Raw genomic sequence first — 10,169 nt, forward strand, 5'->3', positions numbered from 1 at the left:
CCCTTAGGCATCCCTGGAACAACCTCTGAATAATAGACTTGTTTTCAATTCAGAGTATTTTTACTGACCAGGTTTATAGGGCAAGGCCCCAACTGTGTGGCACAGCTAAGCAGCTGGAGAGGAAAGTTGGAGCAGGGGGTGTGTGGGCAGAAATTTGTTGTGCCAGCTTCACCACCAAAGAAAACACAATGTGTAACTTTGTCCTGTGAGTACGGCCACAAGTCACATATGCAGCTGAGCTAGGTGAAAAGGTTATTGCCTCTGCCCACTGCTTTCTTCAAAGGTTGAAGTCTCCTCACATCTATGGGCACAACACCATGTGTATTCACTCCAAAATATACTCAGTCAAAATGATCCAGGTTGGAAAAACCCTACTCTTAAAAGTGCTTGGTGACCCCTGAATTTGGCACACCCTGCGCAAGAAGCAGATACAGATGCTGCATGTAACTTCCCTCCATTTAGAGTGGAAGAAGGAGCACTGATCTCTGAGCAGGGGAAGAGAGCAAGGATGATGAGTGACTGGGATTGTGAGGCTTCTCATTGGGTTTAGCGGCAGCCAGAAGAGCAGACGTGACTACCTCCAGTCACAGGCATGCCCAGGATAAACTAACTTTGCAACTTAAAGAAAAGATAACGAAAGAAAAAGCAAAGAAGGTAAGGTAAGGCAAGGAAAGGCAAGCCCAGGAAAGATATGGAAAAGGAAAGACAAGAAAAGAAATGGGAAAGGAAAAGGGAAGAAAAGATGTTTTGTGAACAATATGTCCATCCATCTGGAGGCAGTTGAATTCATTTTTTGATCAGATGCATTGTGTTCATCACCCTTTTTAATATAAGGCCACAGCCTCATGGCTTTACTGGTAGACAGCTTTGCTAAGGGGATCTGTAATGTAACTGGCATGCATCTTTCTTTCTCCTCTGAAAATAAAATCTCTGAAATGTGCGCTTAAGGAGACAGAGTGCAATCATGTAGCTTGTTACAAACGACAATACTTGAAAGATACTCATGCAGACTGAGTGCTATCCATAAAAGCAGCACCCTCCAAATCAGTGGGCCTATATCTGCAAGTGTTCCCCTAGTTCCTTAAGGCTATTGCATGATGCATTTGCTGACTGAGAGTAACCTCCTATTCCACATGTAACCCCATTGGTGCCATTCATGGGGTCATGTACTTATATTCATACTGATTATATCACCCTTAAAAATGAACCCTTGAGTGTGTTGGTGCAAAACCTAAATAAACTTATCAGGGTCCTTTAAAGAGGAATGAACAGCTATAGTAGTGATTTAATTCAGAATTAAGCACAGACAAAGCAGTCATTTATCAGTACATATTTCTACTTTGAGAGGTTGAATGATGTAGGTGCTTTGGGCACTGAAAGAAACTTTGATAGCAAGGATTTCAACCTATATCAATGCTGCAAGTGCTGGTTCACTCTTATAAAACACTGAGACGTGAAGGGATTCGGCTTCAGATAGAACCCATCTAAATACGATCAAAAGCAATTAGTAATGGAAATGCACAGAGGTGCTATGAAGCACATTAATTTTACAGATCTCTTTGTGCACTTTGTTTATTTTGGAGATGATAGGGTGAGGTTGAAACGGGGCACACTGTGGGAAGCTGACCGGGTTTTGCGGGCTGCAGCTGCATGCTTAATGTGGTGGCACAGAGAAACATGAGTCTTTGCTACTTGCACCACGGCAGCGTTTTGTCTGCAGCTATTTTTAAAGCATCCAGCTTTAGAAGAAAACTTGGTTTTATGCAAATAAAACAAAAATTTTATGGGCAGCTGAGGAAATTATTGAATTTCAAAATTACTATGAAACACTTTGGACATTAACAAAGAACAGAATATAAAGGGGCCATCAGCTCTTTATCTCCTTACCCAGTGAATAGGGTCCCCTGTTCATTGCCCGCTCCTCATCTGAGTACAGGTAGCCTGTGTTGCGGGTCCAAGAAGTGCCTTCTTTGTAATATGATGTGTTTAGACAGTAGCAAAAACATACAAGGAAGAATTAAGTGCAAAATAGAAATTGCAGAGCCAATGGAAAAAAATAAAACAATCTCAACACTGGCCAGTGGTGTAAGTTTAGAAGCAGAAATATCTCTATTGCATATCTAGCAATATCTCTTATGCATATCTGAGCTAATGAGCAGCACAGAAGCCATTCACAGTACTTACGGTTCCAATATTATAAAATATAAAACCTGTAGGTAGCTGAAAGATTTTCAGATAAAGCTTTCCTCAGAAAATCTGATTTCCTTAGAATGTAGAGATTGTTTATGTATCAAGTACATTTTTAGCTTTGAATCAACCTTACAAAATGCTTTTTGTTTGAATATGCAGTTTGAAACAAATGGTTTCAGCTGTAAGTTGACGTTTCAATTTTCTATTTCCTTTCAAAATATTGAAATGCTTCATTCTGACCATAAATGCCTGAAAGCTTTTTCTTCCACATCATTTTTTCCAAGAAAAATTTCTTTCCTTGACACTTTTTAATATTTTGTCTTTATCCCCTAATTCCAGATTGACAATAACATCAAAATACTATAACTTTTTCACTGAGCTGAAATTCCATTTCCCAAACGGCTCTACCACCATCTTCTAGCTCCTCCATGAGCCCTCAGATAAAAGAGTGCAAGAGGAGCTTATGCTTGTCCTTCATCAACTTACTACAGGCATGTCTACGTAAGTGCAAGGCAGACTATAGCCACAGGAGAAAATCCATTTCCCTTTCCAACACCTACTTAAAATGAAACCCAGAAAGATCTGTGTTAAGTGACCAAGATCCATAACTACAGCACGGAAAAATCAGCTTTTCCTCACAGAGCTCTGAATTCTGACACCTTTATCCCAAACCCTTGACCACCCTGTGGCCTCAGCTGTATCGGTGCAGCTGAGCCTCTGCCACGGCTGCAGCAGAGAATGGTGGTTTTCAAGCGATAAGAAAATTATCAGCACTCACAGAAAGCAAAATCTTTCCAGTTCCTTGCCGCCTGCCTGTTCTTCTCATCTGCATGGTCTTATTTCTAGGACTCGTTTACTAGAGAGCAAGGCAATACCCTTTCTTCTGCCTTGCCTGGCCCTTTAAAGGTCACTGTTCAGAAACAAATGTTTATTCAAACATGCCACAGCTGAGTACTGCTTTATGCATATCATGCAGAAAGAAAAGAGATTTCCTACCTTTCCTTTCCATGCATACGTTTAATGGCTAGCTTCAACCTGGCCTTTCACACGTTGTTCCAACATCGCTGAAAAAATATATCTGTAGCTAGCACAGAGCTGCCATGTTTAAACAGAAATTCTCATCTATCATGTATATTAACATTTTGGGAAAAAAGTCATCTTGTCCCTGAATGGGAGAATGGACGAGCGTGGTTAATGGGTCAGTGCCATAAACACGGGTCACACATCATGTGTTGAGTTTGGAAGGAGCAGGAAGTAGAGTGTATTATAGCTGATAATGTAGCACATGACTATGGAAACACCTCCAGGCAGCCAGGCTGCATGGGTGGCCTGGGCAGGGAGATCTCGGCAATATTTGAACAAGTGGCTCCCACAAAAATGCTTCCCTTCAGCAGGTGATAAATTCATGCTTTGGGGATGCGATGTCTGCAGGAAAAAGTGAGGGAGTTTGGAATCCATCCTTTTATTTAACAAAGTAAAGAAAAAATAAGCTCCTAACTAAGGAAAGGGACATCACCGCTTGGCAGGAAAACTTACATTAAGATGCACTTGGCCAGAAATGCACTGAGTCATGCAGAGCAGTGTTCGACCACTGTAAGTTATGTGGGGGGAGGGAAGTGAGCTGAATGCCTTGCGCAGGAGTCCCATGGCCTCCTGCTTCAGGAAGGGTAATGGAAAACACTTCATACTTGACGATGACTCTCTGACAAAAGGTCAATTACAGGAATCAAGGCGAGGAGAAATTGGGCAGCAAGGCTCTCAGAGCTCCTCTCTTTAGCCTAGTAGCAGAAATTTAACAATGGGCTCCAAAAGACCCAGCTTCTGAAGAAGCATTTAGCCTACTTTATCACACCTGCAGCAGTCTATTTTACTAACAAACTTTACAGAAACTCTACAGGGGCCAAAACTGGACCTTCAGGTCCTTCAGGTGAGCTTCTGTAAGTGGATCCTGGTATTTGCATGGTCTGTCAATGCAATTAGAAGAGATTCCCAGCCCTCCATTTCATAGGTTTTCCATTTATACATAGGAAATGGCACCTTTTACTACTATCCTGTTTCTGAGCCATATTAGTAAGTTCAACTGCTTTATATATTACCAATTTCAGCCCTGTTCTGCTTTTTAAATCACAACTATTTTCATGTCAGCAAAAAAATTTCAAACCACAGGAAATTCTGGGGATGAAGTACAAATATTCACTTAGAACTATCAGGAAGCAGAATCAAATTTTTGTTGGTTTTTTTTTTTTTTAAAGTCACTGGTTTTCATACTACACTCCCAATTTCATCATTCTTTAAAGATACAAATGAACAAGATTAATAATTTAGCCAGCAAAAGAATTTCTGCTTAGCCTCAGAAACATCCCTGAATAATTCAGATGTTCTGACATTGGATAACCTTTGTAATGCTAACACATCCACCCCGGGTAAAATGCTGAAGAGGGATTGAAATGACTGACCCATTCTCTCTCAGTCCTCTCGCATTGCAGCTTATGAGCAATGAAGCTCTGCCAATCAGAAGCTCACCAAAATGGAGAAAGCAGCTCATGTTCACCTGTTTACACCAGCAAGATGTTGCGAAAAGGGAAACAGGAGCATTTTGCTCATGCCTTACAAACACACTGTTACCACTGCAACACCTGATCTGGAGCCCACAGAAACCAACTCCTTCAGTTTCCCCAGACTTTGATCATAGGATATATGAAAAGTTTAAGAAGGTGAAAATATAGTTACAATGCAAAAGCCATTATAAAAGTAGATCAGTGCTTACAAAACTAAAACTGAATCTGTGAGATAAATACATTTTCTTCTATAAAACAACAATTACATATGTGTGCAGAAACAATTTTTATGTGCCATACGCGTAACATACATTTGCCTCATCCATACATCTGAAATTAAATATTTTGGAATCATAATGATAATATAATATAATAATATAATCATATGATAATATATATTATATATATATAATAATATAATGAAATATAATATAATAATAATAATAGTAGTAGTAGTAGTAATAATGATGATGATGATGATGATGATGAATTAATCCCTTCCTCTTTCACCACTTTTTCAGTTCTAGTGGTTGTTTTTGGGTTAAAATGATATAGAAAGATACCATAGAAAAATGTGAGGTTGTGAAATGAATTCCTTCTTAGGAATAAATATTTGAGATTTCTGCTAGGACTCCCGGCATAAAAAATTCCATTCTTTTCTTGCTCAGGACTTTCTGAGCAAGATCACCATTTTCCTGGCTGTAGTGTTTGCACTAAAGTCCCTCCTACAGTCATATTTCGCAGCTGATTAATTAGAGAGAAAGTGAGAGGAGATTTTCAGGAAAAACTTACTCCCAGCTAGGGAGGATGTATCATAAAGCTTAAGTTTTCTACCACCACAATATTCAGAAGAGAAGGAAGAGAGGCAAAGAGAATAAAGAGTTCATACATCATGAGGCATACTCAGGTAGAGATTTTAAAGAGTAATAGGATCCTGCAGTGGGATTTCCCTCACCTGACTTTAAACATCTACCACATAGGCACCTCTGTCCTAGCTGGTTGCCTAGGACTCCCTTTTCAGTCCATGGAGACGTGCACTTCTGGAAAAGAGACGAGAGTAAATTAGTTGTGCAGCCTCTTGAACAGACTCTTTAAGGTCTGCCCAACTGCACTGCCATAAGAATGACTTTATTGCATATTTGGGGCTTTGAGCTTCCACAGACTGGGGAATAAGGACACGGTGTTTGTCACATCTCGTGAAGGTTATAGGCAGCAGAACTCTCTGCTGACGTCCACATGAGCACAACAATAAGATTTTTATGTCCTTATCTGGAGCATATACCAAAGACTCAGAAAGGTGGCAGGGAGGATCAAAAGGATATTTAAACCTAATCAGCTGCTTCTAGGCAAGCAGATATTTTACACAGGACATCTGTGTTTAGTAACCATAACAGCCTTCTGAGACCAGCAAGAAGATTGAAAGCCACTTTTCACAAATCCTTTCTTAGAATGTAAGTCATCTGCAAAACAGAAAGGGAGGACTCCAGTATTTAGACAGAAGAAGGATTTAAATGTCATGCCTATCAATTGCAGGAGCCAGAGCAGGCAATGGAAAGCATTAGGAACTATGTTACACAGGTCTTCTCTATGGTGATAGATACTTACTCATATCAGTAGTTTCTGTAGTATGCTTCAGTGGGACCAGTAAGGAAAGCAAGTGAGGAGCCGTTTGGTTCAGACCTACATGGGTGTGTTCCCAGCGAAGTTCTGCACGTAAGTCCTTGTGGGTATGGCAGTGTTTCAAACTACCAAGAGATCTCTTTCACAAACGCGGGCTATGTGTTTGGCAGACAGCCACTGTTAGCCAGCTTCCACCCTTTCCTAGCATGACCATGAATTCCCGCGTTTCTCCTGAATCAGCCTCTTAGAGAGATCCTGCTCCTTCTAGGCATTTCTATTTGCTGCTGCTCGTATGCTTTGGTAGGTCTGCACCTCCAGTCATTCCTCTGCCACAACTAAACCAAAAAATAACTCCCCAGCACCATTGACATATAAGCCACATACATTTACGGACATTTATATATTGGCTAATGAGGATAACTTAAGAGAGCTGTGGAGGATATGCTGTTATGTGATAGGTGTGGAAAGGCCAAATGGCACAAACTGTTGGTCTACAACGCCTCCCTTTTCCTGCAGCTAGACTACCCACCCCTTTCGGACATCCAGTGAGACAGATGAGTCATGCAGATGAATGGTATATTATCAGCTCAAGCTTTTTTGTTATGATAACCGTTTAGAGGAAGAAAATCATGTTCCAGTCACTTCACTGCTTTAGTCAGAGGAAAATAGGAGAATGACCCAATCTTGCAGCTTTGAGGAAAATTCATGTTTCGGGAAAACCTATCTCAACTCATCTGCAAAGTTGTAGAGTATACTTCTGCTTCTGAGCCTGATTTTCTTCCATTAAGCTCATCATCTCCCTTCCATACAGAAGGAAGCAACCACCGCTTGAGTTCCCAAAGAAAATTCTTAGGGAACAATGGACATTTGAGAGGCTTCTGTGCTCATGGAATATAACAAATATGGCAAAATTTTCCATAAAGCCTGAAAAATACTGAGCAGTCAATGAAAGTCGGTAAAATCATGCCTATCATATCACTATTGTGTTACCCTGAGAGATATCTATCAATATGAGACAGTGTCAGCTGAAGAACATCTGAACTCAGAAGGCATAGCATGTGACTACAAATCATATATTACACATTTCTATGCACTCTTGGAAAGAATTCATAAGCTGCCCTTCCTGCTGCTTTCTCTGCAGGAGTCTTTCTGCTTCCGTGTCTTACTCTGCTTTTGCCCTGTGGACAGAAGAAAAATGCCATGCACAGATTTCAATGTAAAAACATAACGACATGGTAAGAGAACCTCATAATAGTCTAATTTGCAAGTACTGACCAAAAACCAGCTTAGCAATAAATATGAGCTGGGATTTCTGCCCTTCCATTCAAGCAGGGAGAGCAAATCATGACTTTATGCTTAACCAGTTATATCAAGCTCAGCATCCTTCCAGTGACAAACTGCTGAGCACATTCACTACACTTTATGCCCTCGTACCCTAAGGTTTCTGCAGATTTTTTTTCACTTTATTTCTTCTTGTGAAAATGAATGCCTGCCCCCTACATCCCCGGCTTTGCTTCCCTGTGCCTATCACTGACCCAGAATTTTGTGCATTGGAAATGCCAAGCTCGATGTCTGAAAGGAGAGTAAAACCTCCCTTCAAATGGCACAAAGTTGCTTAAAAATGTTAATCTGCCTGATTTTTATGATGTGCTTAAAATTAAATGTTCCCAGATGGGTACAACAGGGCAAACCACGTCCTTCCATTTAAATAGCCTGTTTACTTTAAAATTTGAAACTAGCTACAAATTTAAACACTTTTTGTTTTTGTTCACCTGGAAAAAATTATCAAATTCTTAAGTGTGCATTGTAATAGGAGCAAACACTGAAGAGTGTGAATTCTTAGGTTTCAATATCTATTTTTAAATTGTTTTTCATATAAGCTTTTAATTTAGATTTAATAGGATTCTAATTGCATTTTAAAAAAAACACCAGTTGATTATTGAAGACATATTTCTGTAAGATTAATGTACGTAGCTTAAACTTTTAAAATATTGCTTTAAATAATAATTTGATATTTTATGATTTATGCTACCAAATCTAAATATAGTTAGTGCAAAATAATTATAGAATGATTGCAAGAAATAAACTTATTGAGGAATATCCATTTTATAAGAGAGACAAATCTTCTGTGCGATCATGCAGTGTCAATAAATGCCTTTAAAACGTCTTTAAAAATCTATTGGTAATTAATGCATGATGAGGGGTTAGTTATACATATCGTGTAGTTAAAGCCAATTGAAAGTTTTACTATTTGCTGTGCAGCTCAGAAGCAAGAAAAAAATATATTAGCAGCCTAAATGAAATGAGCTATACAGCTTCATTCTCAGGTCTGCTCCATCTGCTTTTTTGCCACTGCAGCGGTGCATAAGAGCCAGAAACTCAGCAGTCTTGCTCTCCTGATGGTTCTCCATAGAGGGGGAATATTGGGTAATTCAAAGCAGCAATTGTGGCTGTGTGCCACCTTCCCTTTTCCAGCTAGAGGGAGCAGTACTGATACTGTGTTCCTCCTTCAGAACCAGATGTACTCTTTGAGCTCACAGGTAGCCAAGATTAATTTATAATGTTTTTACAACAGCCTAAAGATCTATAAACTCACTTTTGCCTTGCTAGTCTGGCACTACTTTCTGAAGAGGTTCTGGGTCTTTAAGCACAGGAAAGTCTTATTGAACTGTAGTCTTGGGCTAACTGTAGTCTTTAGGCCTGGATTGAAAAGGCATTAAAGTCAACTGGAATTCATCCCTCACCCTCACTAGGAGCCAGTCAAGCCCTCAGTGTGTTATGTATTCCACCGAACCGCCTCTTTTCTTGGCATGCAAAAATCTTCTGGAATACTTATTACGATCTACGGTATAGGAAGGATCGTGCCCTGGCAGAGAGGTTCATGAGATAAACCATTTCTTCTCTTTCACTGCTTCATTTTTCTATTTTCGTAAATGCCTCTTCTCATTACTTTCAGTAGTATTGTGCAAACCACCAAACATAATACAAAGAGCATTCTGTTTAGCAGTTTTAGGATAGAAAATGCTTTCCTACTTTGTTTTTTTCTATTAGATTAAATCATGTGTTTTGACTTTTCCTGTAAACTGGATGTATAAAATCTGTGATAAATCAGCCATCCAACAACATATTTTAACATTTAAGAGATACTGAGTGCTGGAAGATCCCACTACAGGCAACATCTGTCTTGACAGTGTGTCTCCTGTGAGTGCAACTGCCCCTAGAAGAAAAGCATTGCAGAACAATAGCATGAAAAGAACTTCTCCAAGTAGATAATTCTTCTCTTAGGTGCTTTTAAACACTTTACAGGTATCTGTACCAGCTTCCTTCCCTATTTTTAGTGTTAGTTCATAAAGTGAAAGTAATCTTTCCCATTTTTATCTGATTTACTTCCACTTTATGTCAAAAGTCATGGTCCTACCAAACCGCTGTCCATGACAAGTAAGCAAAGTGTATGTCATTCTGCACACCTGTAGGAATCTTCAAAGAAAAGAGAAACTGTCAGTATTCTACATTAGAGACTAAATAACTGTTTGTGACCAGCTGGATCATAGAGCCATGTTTCTCTGCCATGAATCACTGTTGAAAGTAATTAAAACCAGCAAACAAGTCAGTACATGGCATAGAATATAAGCCAGGAAACCATGCTATTAATGTTTAATCAAAGCCTTTGCTCGTTCTGGAATGCAGTGGCACTAACCTGCTGGGTTACTGAAGTCAGCTATCAACCAGTGCAAAAATATCACTGGCCCAGGTTCCACCCAGTATCACATCCCTGTGTAAGCACATGGCACGATACAGGTT

Source organism: Struthio camelus, chromosome 3 (assembly GCF_040807025.1).
Source record: "Struthio camelus isolate bStrCam1 chromosome 3, bStrCam1.hap1, whole genome shotgun sequence".
Classification (NCBI taxonomy): Eukaryota; Metazoa; Chordata; class Aves; order Struthioniformes; family Struthionidae; genus Struthio; species Struthio camelus.